The 14691-nt window shown below is 44.5% G+C and overlaps 1 pseudogene; it reads left to right on the top strand.

The window, feature by feature from the left end:
- The first annotated feature begins 7509 nt into the window (after positions 1 to 7509).
- On the top strand, positions 7510 to 7803 carry LOC118843916 (annotated as a pseudogene).
- The last annotated feature ends 6888 nt before the right edge of the window (positions 7804 to 14691 follow it).

The raw sequence follows: 14691 nt of genomic DNA, 5'->3' as shown, positions 1-14691 counted from the left end.
TCTCCCTCCGAGTGACCTGTTGCTTCAGCGAGGCTGGCTTGCCTGCCATGTTGGGGGCAGTTGTTTGGCAGTTGATGGGAATGGCCGCCCCCTTCTCCACAGAAGTTGCTTGCCTAGATGATGGTGTTGGGGACTGGGCTAGAGCAGAACTGGTGGTCTAGAGGTGGCTGCTGCTATCTTCAAGGCTATTGGGTGTAGGATCCCGGTTCTCTCTCCATCCAGGTCCCAAGGAAGTGCTGGTTGAGGCGGTAAGTGGTGGTTTGACTTGTCTGGCCACTAGGTGGCCCTACAGTGCACAAAGCGCTGGACCTGGAATCTGGGTTCAACTTCAACTCAGACACTTACTGGCTTCATGACCCTAGGCAAGTCACTGAACCTCTGTTTGCCTCAGTCTCCCCAACTGTAAAATGGGGATAATAATAGCAACTACATTCCAGGGTTGTTTTAGGGATCAAATGATATTTGTAAAAGTGCTTACCACGGTGCCCGGCACACAGTAGGTGCTATATAAATACTTACTTCCCCTCCCCTTCCCTAGTACAAGCTGCTTCCTACTTATAATATTCACATTGTGCTATGAATAACTTTCCCCTGTTCCACCATATGTCTAGCCCCAGAGTCAACCAGCAAGTATTTATTAAATGCCTATTATGTGCTAGGCATTGTGTTAGGTGCTGGAAATATGAGGATGAGGATGAGGATGAAGATAATGATACAGCTAACGTTTGTATGGTGCTTACAACATGCCAGGCACTGCGCTAAACACATTGTTAACTGCAATTTGATCGTCCCAACAACCTTGGGAGGTAGGTCCTATAATTATCCCCATTCTACAGCTGAGGAAACTGAGGCACACAGAGGTTAAATATCTCACCCAGAGTCACACAGTAAGCAGTCCCTGCCCTCAAAAAGTTTACATTCTATGAGGAGAGACAATACGTCCAAATATAAGTATATGCAAAGTAAATACAAATATGAGGCCGATAAACACAAGTCAATTGAGGGGGAAGCACTAGCAGTTGGGGCAGGGGTGGCGATCAAGAAAAGGCTCAAGTAGACGGTTGTGTTTAAGTTGAGGGGAAGTTGGAGGTTCTATGAAGAAGAGGTGAGGAGAGACGGGTAGGGTAATTGAGGCCATCTATGACATCTATTTCCCGGTGGGGCACGCTTCCTGTCCACAGAAATCCACGTATCCCCCAGCTCTCCGTAAGCTTGGGCTTTGCTTCATCCCAGCCCTCAGGCCCATCTTCTCTCCTCCACAATCCCTATAAGGACCCAGTCAGACTCTATAGGGGCCAGGTGACCCCCCCTCTCCCAGCTAAACTTCATCCATTATGGAAATATCTTCTGTACCTCTTCCACGGGTGTCTTGGTACAGTAGGAGGACTAGCTCTATAGTAAGAGAACCTAGGTTCAAATTCCCCCTCTAATATTGGGCCTCAATTTCCTCATCTCTAAAATGAAAGCATCAGACAAGATGACCTCTGAGGTCCCTTTCAGCCCAATATCTATGACCCTATGAACTATTTTTTGCCTCTGATAAAAAAAAGTCCCCCATATATGTTTTAGTGGATGAGAAGAATTACCAAGATTAAACAGAATCTCGAAAGTGCTTTGAGTTCCTGGGGAATAAGCACACTTCAAGAAGCTGTGACTCCATTGTAGCTAACACTGATAAAGTGCTTTGAGGTTTACAAAACAGTTTACATGTGTTACCTCATTTTGTCCTCACAACTACCCAGTGAGGTAGGAAGGGGAAGGAGGGAACAAGCATTTCTTAAGTGCCTCCTATGTGCCAGGCAATATTATCTCATTTGATTCTTAAAACGCTGTGAATTACAATTATTTCCAATTATACAGGTGACAAAGCTAAAAGGTTAAATGACTTGCCCAGGGTCACCCAGCTAATAAGTGTCTGATACTGAATTTGAATTCAAGTCTTCCAGTCTCCAGGCCCATCACTCTATCTGCTGCACCACCTCACTGCCTCTATCCATCAGTGGAGACATTCCCTCCCCTGACATTGATAAAGGAACAAATGACCAACCCTCTCCACCTTCATAAGATGGGCTTTGGGGAGTTTCTGTGGCCCATAAATCTCATCACCTGGTGGCTGACTTTCTGGTGATGAGTGTCTCTGGGCCTGGCTAAAATGGTCCTTAGATAACAGATGAGCAGAGCTCAGGAGGATCCAGCAGACTTGTGTTTTGCTAGAGTAGATTTGGAGCTTGTTAATCAACTGAGTGGCAGCTAGTTGGTACCATAGGGCATAGAGCACCAGACCTGCAGTCTGACTTATCTTCCTCAGTTTGCCTCAGGCACTTCCTAGCTGTGTGACCCTGGGCAAGTCACTTCACCCTGTTGGCCTCAGTTTCCTTATCTGTAAAATGAGCTGCAGAAGAAAATGGCAAACAACTCCAGTATCTTTACTAAGAAAACACCAAATTGGGTAATGAAGAGTTGGATATGACTGAAAAAAACAAATGAATCAGACAAATCAAACAAAGCCTGACCCCAAGACATCTCCATGCCCCAGTGCAGCATCATAAGATGTCTACTGAAGCACGAAAGGGAGCAGCATAGGGTAGTAGAAGGTATTCCAGACCTGGAATCAAGGGCCCTCAGTTGGAATGCCACCCCTCATACTTACTAGCTTTGTGACTATGGGCCAGTCACTAGTCTTTTCATCTGCAAAATGGAGGTGATAAGCCTCCCACTCCTGATCTTCCTGGGTTATTGGGAAGAAAGGGTTCTGAAAACTGGAAACCCTACGGAAGTGTGAGCTGAGTCCTTATCATGACTTGTAAAATGAATGTGAACAGTTTCATCCATCTGTTGCTTAGCTGCTAAATAAACAGAAGAGCAACGCTGGGATTAGACAACAGGGAGAAATGGCGAGAGCAGAGGTTATTTTCAGACTTAATCACATTCCAGAACCTGTCAGAGTTTTTCTAAGACAAATTAACCTTTCAGAGTACAAGTGCCAGACGTGTCATGAATTGCCAAGGACATCTCTTATTTTAACCCCAAAGTAAGTCAAGGGGAAGAAGAGGAATAAACATTTATACAATGCCTACTATGTGCAAGGCACTATGCTAACTAAGTGCTTTATAAATATCATCTTATTTGAACCTCACAGCCACTCTGGGAAGTGGTTCTATGATTATCCCCATTTTACAGTTGAGCAAACTGAGGCAAACAGAGGTTAAGTGACTTGCCTTGGATCACACAGCTAATAAGTATCTGAGATTAGATTTGAACCCAGGTCTTCCAGACTCCAGGGCTGGAGCTCTATCCACTGCACCTACCTGTACCTAAAGCACTATATAAATGACAATCATTGTCATCATCATCATTATTTCTTGTAGCTGTATCCCCAGCCCTAGTCCAGTGCCTGGCACATACTTGACATTTAATAAATACCTGTCAGTTGACTGACTGATTGATAGATAAGAGTCCAAGGGAGATAACTGAGTCAAAGAGATGTGGGTTGAGTTTTCAAGGGTCACGTAGCTAGCTAGTCAGCATCAGAGGCCAGGCGTGAACTCATGCCTTCCTGATTCCAAGTCTAGCACACTCTCAAATAAACCAAGCTAACTCTAATTTTTTGGAAGAGAAAATTAAATGAAAATGTTTTACTAGGCTTAATTCTCTTTCCTACCTCTCCCTACACCTACAACTCCATCACAGACACACACAGGATCGTATGATCTAGTAGGAAAGTGAGAGTCACCAGATAAGTAGACAGGTGGATGGATGGATGAATAGATAGATAGACAGACAGATAGATAAGCAGATAGGCAAATAGCTAGACAGACAGACAGATAAATAGATATATAGATTGATAGATAGCATATAGACGGATGGATGGTTGGATAGATGGATGGATAGGTAGTTGGATGAATGGATAGAGAGACAGACAGACAGATAGACAGACAGGCAAATAGGTAGGTGGGTAGTTGATATAAATAGAGCTAGATAGATAGACAGACAAGTGAATAGATAGGTAGATGGATAGTTGCTAAGAAAGAAGTAGATAGACATAGGTAGATGGATAGTTGATAGAAATAGAGATGGATGGGTAGATGGAGGGATGGATGGATAGATAGATGGATGGATAGGTAGTTGGATGAATGGATAGATAGATGGATGGATAGGTAGGTGGGTAGTTGGTAGAAATAAAGAGGGATGACCACATAGGTAGAAGGATGAATACATAGATGGATGGTTAGAGCACATATTAAATGCACACTTTGGCCAGGCACTGTGCTAAGTACTGGGGATATAAGTAGAAGAAAATAAGATTATCTCTACTATCAAGTAACTTACAGTCTACTTGGGAAGATAGCACATAAAGGGGATCTGGAGAGCTAGGGCTTCAGCAAAGGGTGTAGGGAATGGTTACTCCCTAGGGCAGGGTTTTCCTTTTGCTATTGTATCCCCAGTATCTGGCACCAGTAGGTGCTTACTAAGTGTCTGTTGAATTATATAGAATCTTTCATCTCCCCACCTGGTCCCAGTGGCTCATTTGATTAAAATTAGGTACCTAAGGAGGCCCAAGTCAGGGGATTGGAATAGTCAGCTAGCTCTGGTTCATAGGATTTAAAGCTAGAAGGAACCTCAAAAATGATCTAGTCCAAACCCCTCATTTTATAGATGAGGAATCTGAGACCTAGAGCTGAAGGAGCCTGCCCAAGTAAATAGCAGAGTCAACATTTGAACTCGGGCCTTCTGGCTCCAGATTCTGCCCTCTTTCCACTGAAACACTGGTTCTCGTTCCTGATTACAGACACTGGCCCCTCATCCTGACTCTCCTCTTTGGTGGCCAAGGGAGTTGAATGAGAAAATGCAGAGACCCCAAGATGGCACACCGTGGAGAAAATGGCTTGCTAGGGCACATGGTGCTCTTGGGACCCAGACCCACCATTGCTTGAGGGAACTCCTCTGTCTGGTGACCAGGCAGGCACATTTCTGCTGCACTGATCAGAATGATCTTCCACGAGATGCAGTGGAAAGAAACCTGATTTGGACTCAGAGGCTCAGAGGGGCTTGAGCCCCAGCTCTAACATTACCTGTGTAACCATGGGCAAGTCACTGCCCCTCTCTGGGCCTCAGTTTCTTCATCTGTACAATAAAGAGGTTGGATTTGAAAATCTCTGAAGTCCTTTAAATCCTACATTATTCTTCCCTGTTATGAAATGATTTCCAAGGTATCTCCCCTTTACAAGATCATTCTCTTGAGAGGCAGTGTAGTGCAGTGGATAGAGCACTGGCCCTCAAGTCAGGAAGAGCTTTCATCTCAGCCTCTGTATGCCCCTGGGCAATTCACTTAACCTTTCTGGGTCTCAGTTTCCCCATCAGTAAAACAAGAGGGTTGGACACAACGACATCTAAGGTCTCTTTCAGTTTAAATCTATGATCTTATTCATTCTTATTATTAAATGTATTATCGATTCTCTATTTGGCAATGTTTCACTACCTGGACCCCACACACCCGTCACCTGAACAATTGCCAAGTTCACAACCAACGACAGAGAGTCAAGGATGACATGCTACAGGAAGCTTGTGTAATTGGGACCCCCACCCTACTTCATGTAAGGGACAAGGTGCCCAATCCACTGATCTCACTCAGACTCCTTAGACCAAGTGTAGAGAGTCTTTCAAAGCCATTTGATAGAATGAAATTATGCCAGGCAGGACGTCTGTTTCAAATGGCTGAGAGATTTCGTTACTCCCTTTGAGTCCTATGTAAAGGCTTTGAGTTTTATCTGGAATCAGAGAGTGACAGTGAGAGTGTTCCAGTATACCCTGGAGGAGTAAAAATAGGACTAAGCTGTGGAAAAGAAGATACCAGGGAGGCTGCCTTGACCTACAGGCAACTCAGAGCAGAGATCTGGGCTGAAGAACCTCTTAAGAAAAAGTCTACCTTCTCCCAATTTCCCCTCCCAGGGCTTGCTATCCTCAGGTACCATAATATAATCTGATGTTTCATTATCCAAACATTTCTAGTAAAATAAATTAGTTTGTTTTAACCAAAAAATGGCCAGGGCTTAACTAGAGACATAAATATGAAGTTAGGCAGAGAGCCTAAACTGTGCCTAATAAACATTAGGAATTCTCCTGAGTGGGGGCTCGGAGTCATTGTGATTGAACTTACAGCTTTTCATCTAAAATGAACATTGTAAAGCCAAAAAGGAGGGAGCCATGTGGCACTTAGGGCAGCTAGGTGGTGCTGTGGATAGAGTGCCACGCCTGGAGGCAGGAACACCTGAGTTCCAATCCAGTCTCAGATACTTACCAGCTGTGTGACCCTAGGCAAGTCACTTAATCCTGTTTGTCTCAGTTTCCTCATCTGTAAGATGAGCTGGAGATGAAATGACAAATCAATGTCTTTGCCAAGAAAATCCCAAATGGGGTCACGATGAGTCAGACACAGCTGAAAACAACTCAACAACAGCAACATGGAGTTTAGGGGCCATTTTATTACCCCTAGGCTTAAAGCAGGATAATTTTTCTAACAGAGTATTACATTTATGTCTTACTATACTGTAACCTTCCAATTAGCTTAGAACGTAAGCTCCTTGAAGGTAGAGCCTATTTTTGTCCAGAACCTAGCAGAACACCTGGCACATAGTAGGCACTTCATAGATGATTTTTTTTAGTGGAATGGAATGAAATGGAATTGGAAGAGCTAGCCAGGATAGTGGATTAATCTGACTTATACTGGGTCATGTGGAAGAAAGAGCCCTGTTGTGCTTGGCCCCATAGGACAGAACCAGGAGCAATTGGTGGAGGTTTAAAGAGACAAAAGTAAGCTCTATTTCAGGAAAGACTTCCTAACAATAGGGACCATCCTAAAGTAAAATGGACTACAATAACAGGGTCTACAGGTGGTGGCTGGACAGCCATTTGTTGGTAAGTTATAGTGGAGATTCTTTTCAAGTATTATTAAATGTATTCTTGATTCTCCACTTGGCAATGTTTCGCCACCTGGACCCTACACACCCGTCACCTGAACAACTGCCAAGTTCACAACCAACGACAGAGAGTCAAGGATAACATACTGCAGGAAGCTTGTGTAATTAGATGGCCACTGAGGTTCCTTCCAATTCTCAAATTCTGTGATTCTGTGAAAATGGACAAATGAACAAATGGACAAAAACTCCCTAGACAATTCATAAGCAGGGTCTATTTGTAGTTTTCTTTACTAGCTTGCGACTTTGGGCACATTATCTCTCCTCTTTGGACTTCATCATCTATAAAGACAGGGACATTCTAATTACGGGCTTGGTGAAATTGAGAGAAGCTGACCAGTAAGGCTTCATCTTGTTTCAATGTGGGTGGATTTTAAGAGGTTCATCACTCCCAAGTCATTATCAGGGACAAAATAAAAGCTGCAATAGTGAATATGTAAAGGGATTTTCTCCTCACAGGTGCCTCTTAGAATTCTTACGTTAGCTTTTCTGGTCCCCATCTTCTCCGCGGCGGAAGCAGGACTAGCGTGCCACCATGCAGCTGTTTGTCTGCCCGCAGGCTCTGCATACCCTCAAGGTGACCAGGCAGGAGACCGTAGCCCAGATCAAGGCCCATGTGGCATCTCTGGAGGGCATCACCCCGAGGATCAGGTCCTGCTTCTAGGGGGCTCCCCACTGGAGGACGAAGCTGTCTTGGGGCAGTGTGGGGTGGAGCCCCTGTCCACCCTGGAAGTGGCTGGCCGCATGCTAGGAGGTAAAGTCCATGGCTCTCTGGCCTGAGTTGGAAAAGTGAGGGGTCAGACTCCCAAGGTGGCCAAGCGGGAGAAGAAGAAGACTGGGCATGCTAAGAGGAGGACACAGTACAACCGACACTTTGTCAATGTAGTGCCCACCTTTGGAAAGAAGGAGGGCCCCAATGCCAACTCCTCATCCCCTGGTACTTTCTGTACCCAATAAAGCTGCTATGATGCTAAAAAAAAAAAGAAAAGAAAAAGAATTCTTAGGTTAATCAAGACTCAGCTTAGGAAGACATTCCTACTCCTCTAGGTTTTTGGTATTTCTGCCTTCCTTCCCTCCTCAAATTATATTGCACTTATTTATCTGTAAATGTTACATTCCCTTTCCTCTACTCCCTATCCCCTGCCCCAAAGTAATATATAAGTTCCAAGATGGGAAGGGGATAGGGACTATTTTTCATTTTGTTTGTAGCATGCTGTCTGGGGCCACTGATCCAATCCATGATAGCAGGTTGGGGTCCCCAGAGGATGGAAGACTACTTTCCCCTTAAGGGGTCTAGGAAAAATTGTGAGGGATTATGGCTTTCTAGTACTGCTGCTCATGAGCCCCCACTGGTGTGCTTCCCATTATCAGCCAGTGACTTCAATTAGTCTTTAGAAAAGACACAGTAAGAACAGCAGTTATAAAAATATTCCCTTCAAATTGTAAACACACTCTCCCTTGCACACAAAAGGTTCCTAGGAACACTGCTCAAACTTATAGTAAAAGGACAATGAGGAACATGTATACAAAATGTGTGTAGCACCATCCATTCTGGATATCTCATAGCTCCCAGCTTCTAGAAGTCTTTTTCTCTCTTTGTAGAATCATTTAGGGGTCTGCTGAACTCTGAAAATTGGTACCATTTTAAGATATATAGCTGGGACTTCTCTCTGTGTCACAAGGGATTAGAAAGCGTTTAATAAATGCTTTTTCATTCACAAATGCATTCATTTTATTCATTACTTGCCTCAAAAGGTTGTTGTTGGGGTTGGTAAACTAGAAAATCTTGTGTAAATGTCAGCTATTATCTGACACTATGTAGCATTCCCAATGTTGGTCTAATATTCCAATGCTCCACTAAAGTATTGGTAATGCCTTCTGATAACTCTGGGTTCATAAGATCTGTGTAAACGTTGGAGTTAGAAGGGAATTTTGAGATCATATGATCAATCCCTCATTTTAGAGACAAGGAAACTGAAGAGGTTGTACAGATCCAGCAACTTGTCCCATAAATAGTAAGCAGCAGATCCAGGATTCAAACACAAATCTTTGGACTCTAAATTCCACTAAATGCTTGTTAACTGACTGACCATACCAAGCTGTTTCACAGAGGCTATGCCATCAGAGGAAAAAGTTTTGGCAAGTCCTGCAAAGACAGAAAGGTTCAGAGTACTGAATGGCCAGAGACTGCAGGACCAGCTAAGGTAAATTGGAAGAAGTTCATCATCAGGTTAGCCATGGTGGGGGTTGCGGTTTTGGAGACATCAAATCTTGAAGACCATCTAGCGAGTTAACAAATCCTGGTCTGTATCAATTCAACAAGAATTTTTAAAAATTGTTATTGATATCTATTATTCTGAATCCCATCCCCCTCTTCTACCCAACAAGTCGTTCCTTATAACAAAACAAAACAAAAAGCAGTTCAGCAAAACTAACATGTCTACTGCATTGACAATGTATGCAACATTCCTTACTTGCAGTCCCCCACTTCTGTAATGAATGTCTCTTCTTCAGGGACAATCTTGGTCATAATTAAACAGTGTGTTCAGTTTTGTTTTGTTCTTTCCATTCACATTGTTATAGTCATTACGTATTTGGTTTTCCTTGTTTCCTTTCCTTCATTTTGCATCAGTTCATAGAACTCTTTCTATGTTTCTCTGAATTCACATTCATTGTTTCTTTTCTTTTTTCATGCCAGACCTATGATTTCACTGGTATAGGGGACTTCTAGTAAGGAAACTGCCTCTGCCAATGCAGATCACCACCTGTTCTGGAATGGAGATTCTTTTCATGTATAGATTGTAGTAAATGGCTCAGAGGTCCCTTCCAATTCTAAATCAGATGATTCCATGAGTACCACACCAATGAAATGACAGGTCTTTGACCACATAAAATAGACCATTTTTTAAAAATGGAAATTAAAAGACAGAAAACAAAAACAAGAAGTTAAAACTAACCATAGGAAGTGAGGTTCCTGGGCCCGTCCAGGATCTGTTTGTATGACATACACACCGAACAACCGACAGTGGCCTTTCTGGGGCCACATGTGGCTTTTCAGGACCCTGTGGTCTGTCTTTCAGGAAGTAGGGACTTCTCTATTATTCACAATCACAGCTTTCAGCCCAACTTGCCTTAACAAAAGGAGCATTTGTTCTTCCTCCTCTTCTTTCCTCCAACTGCCCAGTGGACAGAGCAACATGGCTGCTCAAAGGGCTTGGATGAGCTGGGAAGTCACCAATTACAAGCTTCTACCCTACCTTCTAACGCATCCTAAAGACCTCCAGGTCTCATCCGCTGCCCTGACAATATGCCCTCCAGATCCTCGGAACTATTATGCGACCTGCTAGTACACTATTAGGATTTCCAGGCTTTTCCATCCTCTCTATAGCTAAAATTTTCTATGTTGTCTTTCTCATTTATCTCACCTGGGACTCTGCTTTTTCATACTGGAAGCCACATTATTTTGTACTGGGTGAGTCATCTGTGTGTATGTCCTGTTCCCCAAATGGAAGGATTGTAAGTTTGGTAGAGGCCAGGGTAGTCCCAGCATGACAGGGCCATAGATTTAGAGCTGAGGAGACTTCAGAGTTCACCAAGTCCAACTCCTTCACTTAGGCCCAGAGTGGCGTGGTGGTCTTTCCCAGGGTGACCCAGCCAGGATGTTTCATATGCAGGACTACCCAGATCTTCCTGACTCCAAGTCCGGAGCTCTTACCCTATGCCATGCTGCCTTCTCTATGCTTTGTGTCTTTCCTCTTTTACCTCCCAAGGTGACCCACATACATTCTGTGCTTCACAAAAGTTAACTAGTCACAGCAGTGGATAGCATGCTAGACTTTGGAATCAGGAAGTTTATTGCTCATTTGTCTCAGTTGTGTCTGATTCTTTGTGACCCCATTTGGGGTTTTCTCGGCAAACATACTGGAGTACTTTTGCCATTTCCTTCTCCAGCTCATTTTACACTTGAGGAAATGGAAGAAAACAGGGTTAAGTGATTGGGCCAGAGTGGGCCAGCTAGCAAGTGTCTAAGGCCAGGTTTGGACTTGGGTCCTCCTGACTCCAGCTCCAGTGCCCTATCCACTGCCTTACCTAGCTGTCCCAAGTCAGGAAGACTTAAGTTCAAATTCCCAGGTGAGATCTGGGGCGTGGGGAGGTGGGAGGAGGTCATGACAGCCTCAGGGATCAGGACAGGCTTCCTGGAGTAGGAGGGTGACAGGCCACTTTGGATTGGGCTTCAAAGGGTGGGCAGGAAGAGAGCGGGCACAGGGGGACATTCCACATGTAGGAAGAGTGGAAAGAATGAGGCAGAATACCACCTGGTGTGTGTGTGTGTGTGTGTGTGTGTGTGTGTGTGTGTGTGTGTGTATGGCAGTTCAAGGAGGGTGAAACTAAGATGGAATCCAGTTTGGCTAGAGTGTATAGTGCATGGATGGGTGCAGATGGACAGAAATGTGGGATGAAGGATGAAGGATGGGCCCAGATTGCTCTTGAACATTCTGCTGGACATTTATACCTGGATATTCTACCGTTATCTCCAACTTAAGTCTCTTCACACCTTCCCAGCCTTTGTTAATGGTGCTGTCATTCTCCTGGTCACCACACATTCTGGCCGAGTGATGCTGGGAAAATCATTTCACCTCTCCTGGGCCTCAGTTTCCCCATCTGTCAAATGAAGTCACTGGATTAAATGATCTTTAAGGTCTCTTCTAACTCTGGCTCTATGATCCTCTAATAATCCCCTCTTCCTCCCCCATATACAGTCAGCCACTGTCTGTCTGTCATTTCTCTTGATATAGGATTCCTACGTGTTTCCTCTCCATGTCCATTGCTGCCACCCTAGGCCAGGCCTGTCATGTTATAATTACAGCTATGACTTTAGGATACATTGAGTCCAATCTCCTTATCATATAGATGAGGAAACCGAGGTCCAAGACGTTAAGAGACTGGCCCAGTATCCATTCACTCATTGAACAAGCATTAAGTGCCTACTATTAAGCGCTACCTAATCATAGCAGGGGAAAAAACTGGAGAAGGAAATGGCCAACCACTCTAATATCTTTACCAAGAAATCCCCATGGACAGTATTGATGCGTTATCATTCCCTATTGTTAAAAAATATTACCAGACACTATGGTTATGAAGAGTCAGACACAACTGAATGACTGAACAACCACCACAGGAAACCAGAGACTTCTCATCATGCGTGCTGCCTCTGCCCCTTCCCCCTACCTGACACTGCCTCTGGCCTCCGGAGTCCACACTCTCTGCCTCTGTCCTGAGGCTGAGCTATCCTGATTTGTAACTGAGTCCAAACTCATCTGACATCTCATATACAGAATGATAGGTCAGCTATTGCCCCGCCTTGCTAGGGCCAAGGTGCCCTTACCCTTCCCAATCATCCATCTTCCCCGCCCCAACTTTCCAATGTGCCTCCATGTGTTTTCATTCTTCAATTGAAAATAAGCTTCCTGAGGGCAGGGACTTTCTAGGTAGCATATATTTATAACCCCAATGCTTTGCACAGTTCCTGGCACATAGCAGGTACTTAATAAATGCTCTATTGAATGACCTAGTTCTACAGTCTAGCTTGCTTCACTTCCCATCCAGCCACAAGAAATCAGGTCATATCATCTGTCCTGCTGAGTGCCTCTCCATATACCTCCCTCCTCTTATTCTACTGAAAAAAGGATGACAGTAGCCTCTGGCTCCACTCACCTTCCTACAACTACCCACACCAAATCGGGGAGTCCCCAACATGGATCATTTCCCCCACTTAACATGTAAGCAATCTATTCACTTTTACATTTGCATCTTTGATGCCTAATATGCAGTAGGTACTTAATAAATGCATTTTCATTCATTCATTCATGCATGCATGCACTAGGTACTATGTAAGACACTGGTGATACAAAGGGGAAAAAATGAAAGTCTACACCCTCAGAGAACTTACAGTCTATTGGAATCATAGGCTTAGAGATTTAGAGGTGGATAGGACCTTAGAATACATTGAGTACAATCTCCTTTCTTTTTAGATATAGATTGGGAAATGAGGCCCAGAGAGGTTGAGAGACTGGCCCAGAATCACACAGCCAGCAAGTGTCTGAAGTGGGATTTGAACTCTGATCTTGCTGACTCCACTATCCACCAAACTATGGCTCCCCATTGCTTCCTTCCCCCTAGATTCCCTGGAGACATGGCATGTGAACCTGCTGGACCAGCTGACCAGTGTTCAGGTTCAAATTACAAGGTGCCCTGCTCCTATCCATCCTCAGCTGCCAAGGTGATTTTTCTAAAATATAGGTTTCACCACGGCACTCCCCTCGTTCAGTGAGCTCCAGAGGCCCCCTGCTATCTCCAGGATCAAACATAAATCCCCTGTCTGGCATTTAAATCTCTTTTTGATGTTGCCTCTTCTTGCCATTGTGCTCTTCTTAACACCTCACACCCAGCTACCCTGGCCCCCTTGCTGTTTCTAGAATATGAGGCTTCGCTATGCTTGGGCTGCCCCCCATGCCTGGAATGCTCTCCCTCCTCACATGCAACACTTAATTTTCCTGGCTTCCTTCAAGACTCAGTTCAAACCCCACATCCTGCTGGAGCCTTTCGTGGTGCTCCTGCCTTGCCTTCCCCCCTCCTTCCACTCCTCCCATACATTCTATGTACCTAGTCATTTACATGTTATCTCTCTCATTAGACTGTCAGCTCCTTGAAGACAGAGACGGCTTTTTCCCTTTTTGTATCCCCGGCCCTCAGCACAGTGCCTGACATACAGTAAGCACTTAATAGATGCTTGCTGCTCGAAGTGAATGACATATAATAATATCATTTATCTGACCCTTTACAATTTGCAAAGCACTTTATGCAGTCTCATTTGATTCTCACAACAAACAAACCTGTGAAACAGGTATTATAAAACCAAGGAGGAAACTGAGGCATGGAGCAATTAAGTGACTTGCCCAGGGTCATAAAGCTATTAAGAGCCTAAGGCAGGATTCGGATTCAGGTGTTCTTGACTCTTAAGTCCCACACTCTCTCCACCGCACCACCTAGGGACCATGGGAGACAAGGGAGGCTTAACCAAATCTGAGCTGTTTGCTGAATGATAAATAGCCAGGTTCAGGTGGAAGTCATTAGGCCTGGGCCTTTTCTGATAGCTCTGAAGTGGTAGAGCTTCATAGAGCATAGCTGGCTCTGTGCCTTCAGTGGCCTTCCCTTAGAGGCCCCTCTAGGACCTCAATGACATCAAATGCACATGGCTGTGATGCGTAGACCCTCAGCCCAGAGCCTCTTCCAAAGGAACCCTTCCCCAAAGAAAGTCTGGATGGAAAAGTTGCAATGATACCTCCATGATATGATTTGGGACAATCCTTTGCAAGTCACCTGTGGAGAAGCAGAAATATGAGACATGAACTTATGTCATCCTTGGGGTGGGGATCTGTACAGGCAAAAGATACCTGTTGGAAAAGGAGGGATTGGGACACTCTCAAGGTCTCTCTGAAGAACTGTGGAATCGATTGTGAGACAAGGAGGACACTGGCACAGGACCACCCAGCATTATGTGCCAACATCAAAGATGGCGCCGTGTTCCATGAGCAAAGCAGAATTGCAGTAGCTCAAAAGAAACGTGAGATGTAGAAATGAAGAGACATCTCCACTCCAAATGTTCACATGGAATATTTGTGTCTAACCTGTGGTAGAGCCTTCTGAGCTCACAGTG

Source organism: Trichosurus vulpecula, chromosome 1, assembly GCF_011100635.1.
Source record: "Trichosurus vulpecula isolate mTriVul1 chromosome 1, mTriVul1.pri, whole genome shotgun sequence".
NCBI lineage: Eukaryota > Metazoa > Chordata > Mammalia > Diprotodontia > Phalangeridae > Trichosurus > Trichosurus vulpecula.
The sequence above is the reverse complement of the archived record's forward strand: the minus strand, read 5'-3'. Positions and strand labels throughout refer to the sequence as shown.